General features: G+C 45.1%; 1 protein-coding gene across 3 annotated transcripts in view; it reads left to right on the forward strand.

Annotated features, from left to right (window-relative positions):
* Positions 1–4447: 4447 nt before the first annotated feature.
* MYLK2 (myosin light chain kinase 2) overlaps positions 4448–15721 on the forward strand; it is a 47604-nt gene continuing 36330 nt past the window's right edge. The window contains exon 1 of one of the 3 annotated variants that reach the window (XM_083146616.1): positions 4448–4944. The gene's annotated coding sequence lies outside the window, so the exon portion shown is untranslated. Of the gene's footprint in view, positions 4945–13170; positions 13557–15721 lie in introns of those variants that run through there. The other 2 variants (XM_083146615.1, XM_083146617.1) reach the window with 2 other exon arrangements.

The following is a 15721-nucleotide window of genomic DNA, read 5'->3' on the forward strand; positions in this document are numbered from 1 at the left end:
CTAAATACAATGGTTTAAATGGTAAATAAAAAACACATTTATTTAAAACACATAATAATAAAAAGAGACAAATTGACATATATGGCAGTTTAAGATTGTACCCTACACTCCTACTAGGCTTGGCTGGCTGAGGAAGTCCTCTTATCAAGGCTGTATTATGGGCATACTTGGTATGTTAGCTCACCACAGATCATGGATGGGTATTTCCAAATAAGTCCAACTGTCCTCACTATGTTGCGGGTGTGCACTGGTGGTAAAAAGCCGCTGCAGGAATTTCCCAAAGTAGCAGGTAATGGCCTTGGGTATAGATGGATCCAAGGAAAATTTGCCGATTTGCCCATTGTTTTTGGCCTGTTTGGAGGTTTCTCCTTCAGGAAAGAGGTTGCCAGGAATGGTGCCAATTTGGAGTGGTAGATGTGGGTACCTAGGAGCTCAACACCGACGCGTTTCGCTGAGTTGCATCAGCTTTTTCAAGGTCACCTCACCTTTACTATCCCGAAAATACGGTAATTCGTATTGATAGCACATCAATAGGAATACAAATTGCCGTATTTTCGGGATAGTAAATGTAAAAAATAAGTGTATTTCAAATGCACCTATTTTTTTACAAATTTCCTTTAGTAAATTTCCCCCCTACTGTCAGCCAGGACAAACAAACACTCTCTTAAGTCCTGCTATGCTACCTCCTGCTCCCTGGCCCGCTGCTAGCTTTTGTCAGTGGAGTGAGCTTCCCAGACGCAGGTCACATTAGATTCCTCTACTGCAATTAATCAACATAATTTGTTGATTGAGACTGCTTTTATCTTATTATCATCTCCAGTCCACAGTGCTGATAAGACGAAGTTTACCGGCAAGGTAACAATACTTTGCATAACACTCAAGCTGTGTACACACGGGGGCGATAGGGGCGGATATCGCTGGAAATATGGTCGCTGGCGACCATATTGCCAGTGATGGGAGTGTTCCCCGGCGATAAATCGCCGGGTGTGCGCTCCAGTTTTCAGCCCCATTCTAATCGCTGGTCGCAGGAGCTTGCTCCTGCGACCAGCTGATTACCTCGGTGGCACCTCCGGCAGAGGTTCCCTTTCATCAGCGACCATCTCTGGTCACCGATGAAAAGGGGGCATTGAGCAATATATCGCTCAGTAATATATCGCCGGGCGACATATTGCCCCGTGCAGGGCCGTTTTTACAGGGGGACGAGCCGTGCATCTGCCCGGGGCGCCGCACGGCTCATCCCCTCTTTTTAAATGCTGCCACTCAGTTCCCTGCTCTCCCCCCGTTCGCAGTGTAATAGTCCAGGATCTTACTGCGCATGTGCAGCTAATAGAAAGTTAGCCAGCAGGCTTACTTTCACTTTCCCCGTGTGCCCTGCAGCAGCTGCTCCTTGCTTATAAAGCAGGCAGGAGCAGGGGCAGCTGATCAGAGGAGAGGGGACAGATGCTTCCATATATATTTTCAATAAAACATTGTAAAGAAACATCCATGTGGAGCAGGTAAGCTCTGTCTCTCCCACGTCCGTCCGCCCTCCAGCTCCGTCTCTCCCCGTCCCCCCTCCCTCCCCAGCTCCTGATTTCATTAGTATCAGTGGGAGAGATTCTGCAGTTCCGTCTCTCCCCGTCCCCTCTCCCTCCCCAGCGCTGCTGCTATGGATGGGAGTGTACAGCAGCCGCCCAGGAGCTCAGGCAGGAGAGTCCCTGTTTGCTGAAGAATCACAGTGGGCTCATGAACTTCTGCCTGAGCTCGAAGTGCTGCAGTACACTACATTCCAGTCCCCGGCAGCAGTGAGGAGGGAGGGCAGACATGGGAGAGGTCACCGGCTACACATGTTTCTTTACACTGTTTTATTAACACAAACTAATATAGAGAAGCACCTGGCCCCTCTCTGCTGATCATCTGCTCCAGCTCCTACTTTTCTTCATGTGGTTTACTCTGCCTCCTTGCACAGCACAGGGGGAGAGATCCCTGCAGCTCTGTCTCTCCCCTGTCCCCTCTCCCTCCCCTGCGCTGGTGCCATAGAATATACAGCAGGACATGTTTATTTTAGAATCACTCCTGCCTGTGCTGTTATACATTACAGTCCCCCGCAGGAGAAATGAGGAGGGGGAGGGAGGGGGGACAGGTGAGAGACGGAGCTGCAGGGATCTCTTCCCCCATACAGTGCACAGAAGCATGGTGTCACAATGCTTAGAGTAGATTAATAAAAGGTATCTGTTCCCTAGAGAACTGCACACAATTGGGGGAGAGAGAAGGGGGAGGGGGGGGGGCTGCTAAGGCAGCCTTATTGCAAATAATACCTACATAACGCCTCTAAGAAGTGGCAATATTATCACTAGGGACCCTTCCGAATTAATTTTACAATTGAAGTTTGATAAATATGAGTAGTTCACATTTCCCTTTATAGTTATGTTGTCTTTTCTCAGACGCCAATGTGCGCCAATGTGTAATTGTCATCACGGTGTGCGACAATGTGTAATTGTCATCACGGTGTGCGATATAATGTGTAATTGTCATCACGGTGTGCAACAATGTGTAATTGTCATCACGTGTGCGATATAATGTGTAATTGTCATCACGGTGTGCGATATAATGTGTAATTGTCATTACGGTGTGCGACATAATGTGTAATTGTCATCACGGTGTGCGATATAATGTGTAATTGTCATCACGGTGTGCGACAATGTGTAATTGTCATCACGGTGTGCGATATAATGTGTAATTGTCATCACGGTGTGCGATATAATGTGTAATTGTCATCACGGTGTGCAACAATGTGTAATTGTCATCACGTGTGCGATATAATGTGTAATTGTCATCACGGTGTGCGATATAATGTGTAATTGTCATCACGGTGTGCGACATAATGTGTAATTGTCATCACGGTGTGCGATATAATGTGTAATTGTCATCACGGTGTGCGACAATGTGTAATTGTCATCACGGTGTGCGACAATGTGTAATTGTCATCACGGTGTGTGGCATCATGTGTAATTGGCATCACGGTGTGGCGTCATGTGTAATTGTCATCACGGTGTGCAACAATGTGTAATTGTCATCACGGTGTGCGATATAATGTGTAATTGTCATCACGGTGTGCGATATAATGTGTAATTGTCATCACGGTGTGCGACAATATGTAATTGTCATCACGGTGTGCGACAATGTGTAATTGTCATCACGGTGTGTGGCGTCATGTGTAATTGGCATCACGGATAAATAGTGTATAATAATTCAAGTAGCCTGTCATTGTTTGGCCTTGATCTGTGAGGCGTACTAGGTCACTGTGTGGGCCTTTTATATTTTTATGTCACTGTGTGGCCTTCAGCCCGCCAACTAAAGTGCGGGAGGACAATGACAATTCCTGCGGTAACCAATGACTGGTCATGCAGGCTGCAAACATGAGATGTAAGGTAATTGTTTTCCTGCTAGACCATGCCCTTATATTAAGCCACACCCCTTTTACAAATAAACCATGCCCCCTTTTACAGCGCGCGCAATTTCTTCTATGACGTGTTAATTTTTTTTTTTTTTGGGGGGGGGGGCGCATTTTTATTCCTTTGCCCTGGGAGCTAAATTGTCTAGAAACGGCCCTGGCCCCGTGTTTACGCACCTTTAGACATAACAGCATTGACCCGCAGCAGAGCCACTGCGGTCACATAACAGGGTAGGCTCTGTTTGCAGAGATTCTTTTTATTATTTTAGTCATACCTCCCAACAAATGTGAGGTTGAAAATGGGGCACCGTTGCGCCAGCGCCCGAAAAGGGGGTGTGGTCCATTTTTTTTTCACCCTTCTGTAATGCTGAATAGACACTGTGCACAGTGACTATTCCCTACAGGCTGGGGGGGATGCAGTGAGAGCTGATTGGTAGGTTGTTTATCACTCTCCATTTTATCACTTTTTGAAGCTTAGTGCATCTGTCCCTCTATCACTTCTCCTCCCTTATCACTGCTTCATACATCTACCCCCCTGTTAAAAGGAATTCAGGTTGTTCAGGTTCAGTGTAAAGTTTGTATATGAGCCTTGGAAAAACAGAGCGCATACTGAGAATTAAGAACAGAAAGACCTTTTTGTTTTGGTAGTGGCAATTTACTGGTCTTTAATTTAAACAAAAAATGCTAAAAATGTGCATTTCTTAGCAGTCACTATTAGTTTGTTCCTTTTCTCACACACCAGGTTTTAAGGTTACACATCCCAGGGCATAGGTGTTTGAACTAGAATAACTGGGCTATAAATTAAGTGCCCAAAGCACAGATATCATTAAGCTGGGACTGTGATGAGGACGAGAGTTTGGTATACACTATTGCAATAAACTCTGGGGCTAGAAAACGAATCCCCATCTCGGAGAGTGCCCAGACCAGCGCATGTACAGATAAGCAGCCAAGACAACAATCTAATTGCCAACCTGCCTGCCTAACACCAACCCAGGCAGGAAACTCCTAGGGAGTGATAGGAACTAATGACCCAACTCAGCTGCTGAGGTTTGTGACAGTAATCCCCAGGCAGGGGCACAAGCCAGAGGGAAAGGACTCTGTGTCCCAGCCCTTCTTATTAACTCCTGGTGCACCTCTCACCCACACACTGCTGATACGGAGCAATGGGATGACTTGCAGGATGGGTGAAGATGCAGTGAGAAAATAAACCAAACAAATAATGTGGGACTGGGATGTAAAGATGCAGGGCGTATGAGGACAGGCATTCAGCCCAGATCTGTTTCTTTAAATTCTCCGACTGGAAGAATGGGACGTATCCAATGATCAAGATCCAACTGTGACAGGTGCGTTCTGTGGCAATAACGCAACACAGACTGTAAAGGATACTTTCTCCACCCACACAGCATTGTATGCTAAGCACAGATATGTCCTCTTCATATCAAATCAACAACAGAGAGGACCAGAAGGCTGCATCCTGCTCCTCTCCTGAGAAACAGGCTCGCACACTGCAGGTAATTACAGCCATATGCATATGATGCTTTGTAACAGGCTCTGATTTCTACATCTTTGTTTCTGGAAATGTTTTACTTTTTAATATAGGCCAAAACAAACAATAGAGATTCTGTTCTTCTACATGAAAAGGCAATTATTCCACTGTATTAATTATGGTTGAGCATTACCAAGGTAAAAAGATTTATACTTAAGTGGTCATGTTATGATGGGCATGAATTGCTTCAAGAACTGTCTAAGCCACAGGTTCTCAAACTTGGTCCTCATGACCTCCACACAGTGCATGTTTTGCAGGTCTCCTCACAGAATCACAGGTGACATAATTAGCTCCACCTGTGGGTCTTTTAAAATGTGTCAGTCGGTAATGAGAGCACCTGTTGGGTGACCTGGAAAATGTGAACTGTGGTCCTAAGGACTGAGTTTGAGAATCCATGGTCTATGCAGTATTGGGCATAACTGGTCATATAGGCTAGCAAAGGAACATTTTTATGTTTTCATACTGTTCATTGTTACTATTTTGTAGTCTCTAAGGGAATGCCCCAAATATTTCTGTTTCTCGGCTTTATGCATAAATTATGCAAAGAACCCATTCAAGTAAAGATTGTTTTGAGCAATAAAAATGGCATTATCGTTCCCCAAGTACTGTCACTACCGAGGTATATATTCAAACAGGAGTTATCCGCTTTCAGATGAGTAATTTATTGTTGTGTATAGGTTGACTTATATTATTTACTTTGATTTGAAATCTCCTCGTCTGTGCTCTTCATCAGTGTTTTATATAATCAGTTAGAACTATTGATTTGCATTTCCCTGGAATATAAACCAAAGCTGGAGCTATTGTTATCCAATGCAGAGCTGTATGAAGACACAGGCAATCAAAATAAATCGCTCTTATTCATTATACAAATACAAGAATGAAAAGCACAGACTACTGTAAGCCAGATGACACAGGAGTGCAAGATTAGTTAGCTACATTTGGACAATCCTTTAAACAGATAGAAGACAAAAGAAATGACAGCAGAGCTTGGTGGTCACAGGCAGCTATAATTGTATGATGTCATGACGATGATGTTTGGTACCAAGATAAAAATACATACACACAAGTCTGCTCTGACACTCAACTTTAGTGCAGAGAGAGGTTTTGTGTATAACTTAGCTAAGGTTCTAACTTGGAGATCTTGATGCTTGGCACTCAGAACCTTTATTTGGATCACATCCGAAATTACTGAGACTTATAAATAGTTACAAGATGACCACACACACTGGACATAAGTGACAAAACAAGACATTTCCGAGAGAGAAGAGATAAATATATTCCCAGGAGTGTTATAGAATTATGTGTGTACAGTAAATCTCACTTATACAGGTCTAGCTCCGTACCCCCTATTCCAGTCACTTGCTATTACTCTGGATAGTTGCCCCTCAACATGCATGTTTAATAACAAGTGTTGTATGAATGTGATGAGGTAACAGGCATTGTAGTGCAGTAAAAAACAATCAACATAAAAGAAACAGCATTAACCCATCTCTCTGATGACTGTCAGTTTATTATGCCTTTCTCTCTTGCTAGTTATTACTAGTTACAAGGATCTCTATAGTATTAATGTATAAGAAGGCCCTAAAAGTATAATTCTCCATCACTCTCTTCTCTCTTACATTATATTTGCTGACATTTAAGTGATACCTCTTTTACTTGGTAAAGTGTGAGGGATCCAAGAGTAAGTTGCATGGGTATGGTATAACTCACCAACAGTTGGGATTCTGGTGGTCATTTCTATGACATTCCAGTACCTGTTTCTTTGATTCCTGAAAGTCAGAATCCCGACTTTCAGGAGCCCGACGGGGTGCGCGAGCGCATTAAAGCCCCTTGCGGGCTCCCTGTGCTCTCCACGCAGCCACCTCGGCGGTGAGTTGCACTCTCCAACTATTCTGTTCTCCCTCTATGGAGGTCCTGGACCATGTAAATCAGGATTTCGACTGTCGGGCTCCTGACAGGATTTCGAAGTCAGAGAAATGACCGTTGGAATCCCGAATGACTGTGAGTCATCCGGCACCCAGTTGCACAGAGCCCAAACTTTAGGCATGCAAAATAGGAGATAAAAAGAAACCGGACCTCTGATCCAAGTACATTTTCCAGAGGTTCTCAAACTTGGTACAGTTCAGGGTTTAAGGATATCCATGCTTGAGCACAGGTGAATTAATTAGTACCTCAGTGATTTTGTTTGCATGTACCCATGGCCCAGCACCCCCACTGACCCTGTCCGCCCCCATCGCTCCCTCCCTGCTGCGAACGACCCGATAGTGTAAATCTCAGAGCCTGTTCGCAGTCGGGGTTTGCGCATGTGCAATTTCAGTTCACTACGTGTGAACCAAAATCGGCCCCTAAATGCAACCCGCTGCCTGACATTAATTGCTTCAAGTCAACCAGTTCTATGTGTTTGCAATAATGTTATGTGTGTGAGACCTGATTATATGTACTCACAGATCATATCTTATTCTGGTGGATTCAGGTGCACACGTAAAAGTAGCATGTCGGGTTCCGCCTGCAGCCAGCTATATGCGCATGGCCGCTGATATCAGACACCACAATGTTGTGCTCATTCAGGGTATATTCCAATGGATACCAACATACTGAACCATGAATCCCTATAAGCAGTGGATACTTAGTGCTAAGTATTGGCAGCAGGTGGCATGAGTACAATATCTCACTCAGGACAGTAACGAGATCTGGTTATATTATTATGATTTCAACACCAGACTGTAAACTAGGACCATCTGCTTCAATAAGGACAGGCATGTCCATAATCTCTGTAGCATCTGAAGGAGACAGACGTATTATTAGTGATGGTCTGTGCATTGCTGGGCATTACAGAGCTGGAGATGCAGAATGCTCATCTCTACAGATGGTATGTAAACCGTGTGGGCTGACAATGGCACAGATACCTAGTGCCAATAACAGCTACGGTCGCTGTAATGGTAACTACTGTGTGTTTTGTATTGTGAGCAAGGGAGAGCGGACACGTCTACCTGCATATTATTGTTGGGTAGCCTAATAGATTATTACTGGTAAAATGGGGGATAGTACATTATGACGACATGAGAATATTGACATGTCAGCATATTTATGTCCGCTTTATGATACGTTGACAATTTTTTCGGAATAATTTTATCCCTAACAGTAACCCTAATGACAATGTCAGAATATTGTAATATCAACATTCTGACAATGTCAACATCTTACAGTATTTACATGAATTAGGTCAACAGTTTGTCATCCATAAAGACATCTTCAATGCTGACCTTCTACATCCCACTAACTAACTAAAGTACTAACATCCATTACCTCATTAGCTTGTAACCACTTGCTTGGCGTGGTCTTATCTAAAGTGACAAGTCAGAAATTCCACTGATTGGCTACTAAAAGCAGCCAATCTCAGAGGGATCTCCTGGCCCCGCTGCACCCTGGAAATCTTCCCCCAGTGTGAGTCGTAGCCAGACAGTACCCCCCCCACCCCACCTGGTGGTTGCAGAGAGGTGCCACACAGCTTATTACTGGCATCTGCAAAGAGGAGAAGCTGGTGTGGACATATAAACATGGCAGAGCCCTAGCCCCCCACATCTGTACCGATCATCGTTATGCATTAGTTTCCCAATATATTTGGATAATTGATTTCTGTTATTATATGTATTAATATGAGAGCTAATTAAATTGATAATTTTTATATTTGGAGATTTTTGGCACAACGTTTAACAAAACTTCAATTAATTGACTTTTATTTTCTGGCAATACCTAAAGTGATTCATCATCCTTGATTTTGACCCTGATATTTTGCACATCTCCTACAGCAACGTTTCCACTCAAAGGGTCCAAAATATTTGTGTTGTCTAAGTATTAGACACAACAGTTGTTGAGCAGTTGGACAAACATATTTGCCAGTTTGACTGATTTTAGTATAACTATCCTCTTCTTTGCCAGAAACTTCATCATAATGCAAGTAAATGAGAAGTAGGAAACATGTTACATAATAACATAAACAATTTTACCTTTTCTAAAGTAGCTCTAAGATCGGAGTTCTATTGAAGATGGGATGTTGCCCATAGCAACCAATCAGATCCTATCTATCATCATCTAGAAGGTCACTCAAACTCTGTCTGGGGGATCGTCAGTGGTGATGAATCCTGGATCTACAGTTTTGACCCAGAGACCAAACAATATTTGGCCCAATGGACCTCAGTTGGAGATGCACCCCAACAGAAGTTCTGACAAGAGCGCAGCGTGGCCAAGCAAATGGTGGCTGTTTTTGTGGCCAAGACTGGTCATGTAGCTGCTGTACCAATCATGCAGCAGCTCACTGTCACTGGGGATTTGTACGCCAACCAACCCCTGCTACAAGTGCTGGAAGCCTTTTCCAGGCGAAGTCCAAAAACTCAGGCTCATGGTCTCCTTCTCTATCATGACAATGCACCTTCCCAAAAGTCCAGGAAAGTGATGTAAGTTCTGCCTAATGTATGCATACAGGAGCTTGATCATTTGTCATACAGTCCAGGCGGGCCCCCTGCAAATTCTTTGTGTTACCACAAATCAAGCATAACTTGTGTGGAAGCTCCAGTGGAGACCTTCATCCAGCATAAGAAGACAAACTGGCTTCGGGCTGGTTCATCTGCTTCACCAAGTGGTTTGCGTACAGGCAACTTTGCATAGACTCCTCTGGTGAATACTGTGAAAAAAAATGTATATTCGCTTTGTAAACATAATAATTTTTGTGTATCCATAAACTTGTTGCATGCCCCTCATAATTTCCTGTATGGTGGATGGTGATTGTTTTTAATAACCGCTACCTCTGAAACACTCTTGAATTTGCCATTTGGCTCTAACTGAGGAAGTGTCTGTCCAGGATCTGTGGCTGAAGAGCAACAAGTGTTTCTGCACATACAGATGTAATAACAGCAAGTTCATGCAGTGCCAGAGACAGCAGATGTAATGGTGTTCAGTTAGCAGTGTTGAAATGAATGGGTGTCAAGCCTTCTCATGTGATGGAAATAAATTAGAAACTTAATTAACAATTTACAACCACCATTTACCAAGTAACATAGTAGGCAGTAGTTTCACTTGGCAGGATAGAGAAAAGTCTTGTGTTATGGGACTGGCACATCACTCCCAGAGGAGCACCCATGTTTATACATGCCAACTCCCATGTAAGACAGTAAGACAAGCTAACAGCAACTACTGTGCTCATCCTTAACATTCCCAACTGTACAGTATCACCAACCTCTCTGTTACACTTGCAGGCATATTTATGAAATGGAGAAAAGCCCTATTTCTAGTAAAAACAGGTGTTCTTACCAGAGAGGCCAGTGATAGCTATAACAAGGCTTCGTTTGGAAGCCTATTAAGCTAGAATTAGTGATGGTACAAGTGCCACCAGCTGTTGTCATGTTGCTATTGTCATCACAGGACGGGGATAGCAGAAGCTCAGAAAAGGCTGGAGAAGTAGTAAGAGCCCTTCCATATATCCCAGTTGCCCCAATTTTAGAGTTATAGTCCCTATTTGGGGGCTCTGTCATAGCCAGTGAATAGATGCCACACTTGTTTTTCACTGGTGCTCACTGTTAACGATTTATAGGAAGACACTAGACAAAAGGCAAACTAGCCCATAAGTTGTGGCCGCACCTCTTCAATGGTGTGGGTTTACCCCTTGAACTGGACTCTGATCTATGACCTTGGGTCAAGAAATCTGCTCTTCTGCTGCAAGCTGGTATCACCAAGGAGTTGAGAATCACTTATCTGTCCTGGTGGACATTTCTTTAGAAATTAGGTGGGAAAAGATTTGTTTTCCAACATACACTTAGAGGCAATACACCTTTGCTTGTAACAAGGGGCCTTTATCTTTAAGGGGTTTATTGATTGCCATTATTGCATATGTATTTCACAACAGATGACATCTTTACATGGGTATGGGTCATTGGGTTGACCCAATTTAGGTCGACATGCATTGGGGTGACCCTATTGATCGTATCCCATTTACATGGTTTAAAGAGACCAGGTAAAAGCAAAGGTTGTACATAATATGGTCACTAAGGAGTTCTGTGTCTAGTAGCCTATCCATTATCCTTATTGGCCAGTTACACCGGCAGGCATGCTTGTTTCCACATGTAATGTGTAACAGGTGCAGGGGTTAACTGATGGAACTGAAGGCCTGATTCAGAACTGATTGCTGGGCTGCTAATCTTCAGCAATCAGGTAAATGTCTTCTCACGATAGTGAATACCCACCCCTTTGCACAGTTGCGAATGTGATTGCAGCCAACCATTTGCCTTCTCTCACCAACTGATGGATCCCCACCCCCATGTGTTCAGCGGCTGAATAGTTCTGGACTCACACAGCGCTGCAATTGATTTCCTTTGATTGGGGCTGGTGCTGATGTCCTCAGAGAAAACGGCTGAGTTCCTCCTGCATTTTTGCGTATCCTCACTGAAAACGACCAGGACCGCCATCTAAGCGCTGGACGGGTGTCAATCTTCTAGTGAACGTCCAGCGATGAAAAGCCATTGCTGTCTTTGTGTGCAGGGGGACCTCACGCGGACTTCCAATAATTGGCAGGGCTGTGAATTTTTAGCCCAGTAAATGGGTCTGAATTGGACCCTGAGTTCCAACACCTATAATGTTAGGAGGAATTAGTTCCACCTCCAACACAGCCCTGCAAATGGCTTTTCTGACATGACATATGTGTAATGCCGTCTGCTGAAATGAAGAAGAGCCAATAAGAGGAGCTGGATCTGTGTATGCTGAAGACAAGGAGAGAGTGGTCTGGAGGGACACAAAGTGGCGGGGAAGCTGCTGGAAGGACAGAGGGCATGTACCTGCTCGAAGGACAGAAGCAGATATAGATGGAGCAGCTGTCAGCCAGCCTGCCCCATCTCCAGATCTCCTGTGCTGGCGCAGGCTGGCGGACGACAACTCCATCTGACGGGAATGTGCGAGCGCCTCACTCGCTTGCGCATACCCATCAGCAAGGCGTCGGGGAGCGGCTTCCCTGCCCATCTACACTTCAGGGAGATGGGCAGGGGATCGGGGGGAGCTGGGGCAGAGCGGGTCGGAGAGCTGCTACAGCCTCCCACAGAACGGGGCGCACTTGCATTTCGTGCGCATGTGCCCCAGTCTAGAATACTAGCTCCATCTGTAATGTGGGTATTATGTGTAAGGGGCACTGTTACTGTGAACATTTTATGTAAGTAATAATATTCCTGTCGGAATTATGTGTAACCTTACTGTGTGGTATACATGTATAAGGGAGTACTACTGGGTAGCATAACCTAAATCAGGGGCACTACTTTGTGGTGTAATTTTAATCAGGGGCACTACATACAGTGTAATGTAAATATAATTTTGCTACTGTGTGGCATAACTTTGAATTAGGGATACTATTGTTTCACTGCGCCCCTTCCTTGGGAGACCATAGTTCCTTTATAAAATAGAGGTGGTAGGGCCCAAATTTTTAATTTGCATGGGTGTCCAAATATTGGGAGGGGTGGGGTGTTTCCGCCACCTTTCCAGGACCACTTTAAGCCCTGCATTCATTATTAGGTGCCCGAGTGGCCCCCTTCTCACCCCTCTCTTTATTCAGCAAATTCCCAAAAGTTTGATTGCAGGATTAAACGCCCAGGACAGTAGAGAGCCTGGACAGGCCCAAGTACTCTTCAAGGAATGTGGCCTCATCACAAAAGTCTAAGTCAAAATTCTTTGAATCGTTGGATAGAGTGGCAAAGTGAGCCCCTCAGCCAGCATCAAATCCAGGAGGGGGGGTATGCAATTCGTGTACATGCTACCAGTGGCGTAACTAGAAATATTGCGCCCCCCTGCAGAAATTTTTTTTGCGCCCCCCCATACATTAATTATATTTGTTTTCATACATAATACTTACTGTCCCCCATCTCTATCATCGCTACTATGACCCATAACACCTATGCCTCCTGTCCCTCCCATCACAGTTATCCCTTATCTGCCTGTTCCCCCACTAAACAGACATTACAGAGTAGTTCAGACCTGGCAGGCAGGCTTCAGGAGCAGGTGTCCGGACTCTGGACACAGCGAAGTTCCTGTAGTCATTTCTTTCAGCTCACTCTCTGACTGTGGCAGCCTTTATAATCAATCTAAAGCCTCACTGTAATATGCTTTACTGTGAGGATTTGGGTTGATTGTAAAGCCTGCCACAGTCTGTATAAATCAAGCGAAGTGTGTCAGGGACAGGACGGAGGAGAGGGAGATCGTTATGTACACTGCTGTCAGAGTATCACAGACGGGTGCAGGGCTGCTGCAGCCAGGCACCACAAATCATCTCAGCACTTAGTTTGCATACCTTGCTGAGCCGCCAAAACTCAGCCCCCGGCATTCTCCTCCTGCCTCCAGCTCCTGCATTCACAGGTACTGTGCGGTGACACTGCGCCCACATATTGCTGGCTCCCCCCCGCAGTGGCTTGGGCTGCTGAGCGTTAGTTACGCCACTGCATGCTACCCCCACTTACCCAGATACTGGAGACTGCTGATGCTCAGTGGCAGCTGCTCCCCTTGCCTCATTGGAGAAGGAGAAGAGATCCTACTGCTGCCTTGTAAGAGGTGAGGTGGGCAGTTCGGGTGGCAGTGTACCCCTCCATTAGACATGGGTGATTACTACCTGCCCCTCTGTGCCCCACTGCTGACGCCAATAGTTGCTGACCCACACTCTTCATTTGGACAAATTTCTTGAGAGTCTTGAGCATTTGCACTATTACTTTGATTTACCACTAGTTATTTGCAGTGAAAATGTAGGTGTAGAACTCACTGGACAGATACTTATCAGAGTAGCTCTGCCACTACCAGAGCAGTATTGATTTGTACTGGTATTTTAGTATCCACCTCTGCAACTCGCGGGAGCAGGACACTTAATTATCCGTGGCCAGTACTATATATAAGGCTGTAGGTCAGATAAATGGGCAATCACAGGCAGGGGTGCATTATTTTTCTGAAGAACACTGAAAGTGGCTAAATCAGAACCCCCAGTTTATCTCAAAATCTTATATTTAGGCGTTTATACATAAACTTAGTTCTTACAAGTCTGCTTTAGTTGGGTAAAACAGTGGTAGTCCCCCTGGATTATAGATTGAATACTGTTGCCTATAACTGATATGACACTTACCGAGCAAGCAGATTGCTAGCTGTCATCTATGTTGTTGGAAACAAATATACAGAGAAATAGATTCTACATGCAGAACATTTTCTTCCCGATGTATCCACTTATACATAGCATACATGCTCATTGTTGTTCCTTCTCTTCGCTAGGAAAGCCCTTTGACATTCCTCACATTTCCTCTGATGATTGTCTACCCCCTATGCTTGGTTTCATATTCTGAAGGTTCAGGGAGTCCCATATCTTGGCTCTATTTGTCCAATGCCAATGGTGCCAAGTGTGAGAGAGTATTTCTGGAGAGGTGCCAGTGTTAAGAAGGCGAAAATCCTAATGTTCTAAACTTAGGCTCAGAACATGGTCCTGTCTGTGCCTTTGGCATACCATCAGGAAAACATATGCTTAAGTAAACACCGAGTAGACAAGCAGACTGCTTTGGGTTTGTTTCTGGAGTTCACATAGAATAGTTCTGTACAGGACGGACTGGACTGCAGGTTAATATATATACGTGTTAATAACTAATGTACCTCCAGAGTGTGTGGATCCTCTTAGAACATTCCCTGCAGAGATGTCAACGTCCTACATTTCAGCTGATATTAGTCTGTTTCCGAATATAGCACTTACTTTTTTATTTTTCATTAACTTGGGCTTAGTTAATTAAATATTATTAAACATTATTTTTCCATCACTTAATAAGCTGACCCCAGGATAATTTAGGAAAAGTCAGTATTAAGCTCAGGGGCAAATAAATATCTCCTGGATGGAGAGGGTCAGGATGAAATGTGTTGGTAATAATATGCTTTCCGTGTGTTTAATGCTGCTTTCACATTGCCTAAATGTTTAAGACCCAGTATTTCGAAATGGTATTTAAAATGGGTCTGAGCCACTAAACCCCTTTCACATTGCAGGTAAAAACCGTTTAAAATAGCATTTAATACCATTAACACATTCATACCTCCCAACAGTCCGATTACCGAGGGAATGTACCGGTTTTCGGGGACATTCCCGCGTCCCTCCCGTGGCCGGCAGTGCCCCGCGGCGAGGGGGGGGGGGGCTGTTGGGAGTCCCCCTGTCGGCTGCTGAGCAGCGGGGAATAAACGCTGTGCACAGCGTCTATTCCCGCACCCGGGATGCAGTTAAAATCCCGGTGGTCGGGATCCCGGCGTTCAGAATCCCGACGCCGGAATCCCGACGGCCAAAATACCGACCGCCGAAATACCGACACATTCTCCCTCCTGGGGTGTCAACGACACCCCTGGAGGGAGAATAAATTAGCGTGCCGAGCGTAGCGAGGCACCGGGCCCGCTGCGTGGCGAGCCCGCAAGGGGGGGGCGATCCACGTCCCCCCCTTGTCGGCATTTCGGCTGTCGGGATTCCAGCATCGGGATTCTGACCGCCGGGATTCAATACTGAATCCCCCGCAGCCAGGGGGCTGGGGGCTTGGCTAGAGGCTCACAGAGCCTCTGGGTCATGCCCCCATAGCGTCAAAATGGGGGCGTGGCCTCGTGGGAGAGCCGCGAGTATAGGCCCTCCGGCTTGCATCCATCTGTCCCTCCTCCGTCTATTTGAAAGTTGGGAGGTATGCACATTCAACCCGTTTAACCTCCAAGGAACACAT

Source organism: Crinia signifera, chromosome 6 (assembly GCF_055691185.1).
Source record: "Crinia signifera chromosome 6, ASM5569118v1, whole genome shotgun sequence".
NCBI classification, from domain to species: domain Eukaryota; kingdom Metazoa; phylum Chordata; class Amphibia; order Anura; family Myobatrachidae; genus Crinia; species Crinia signifera.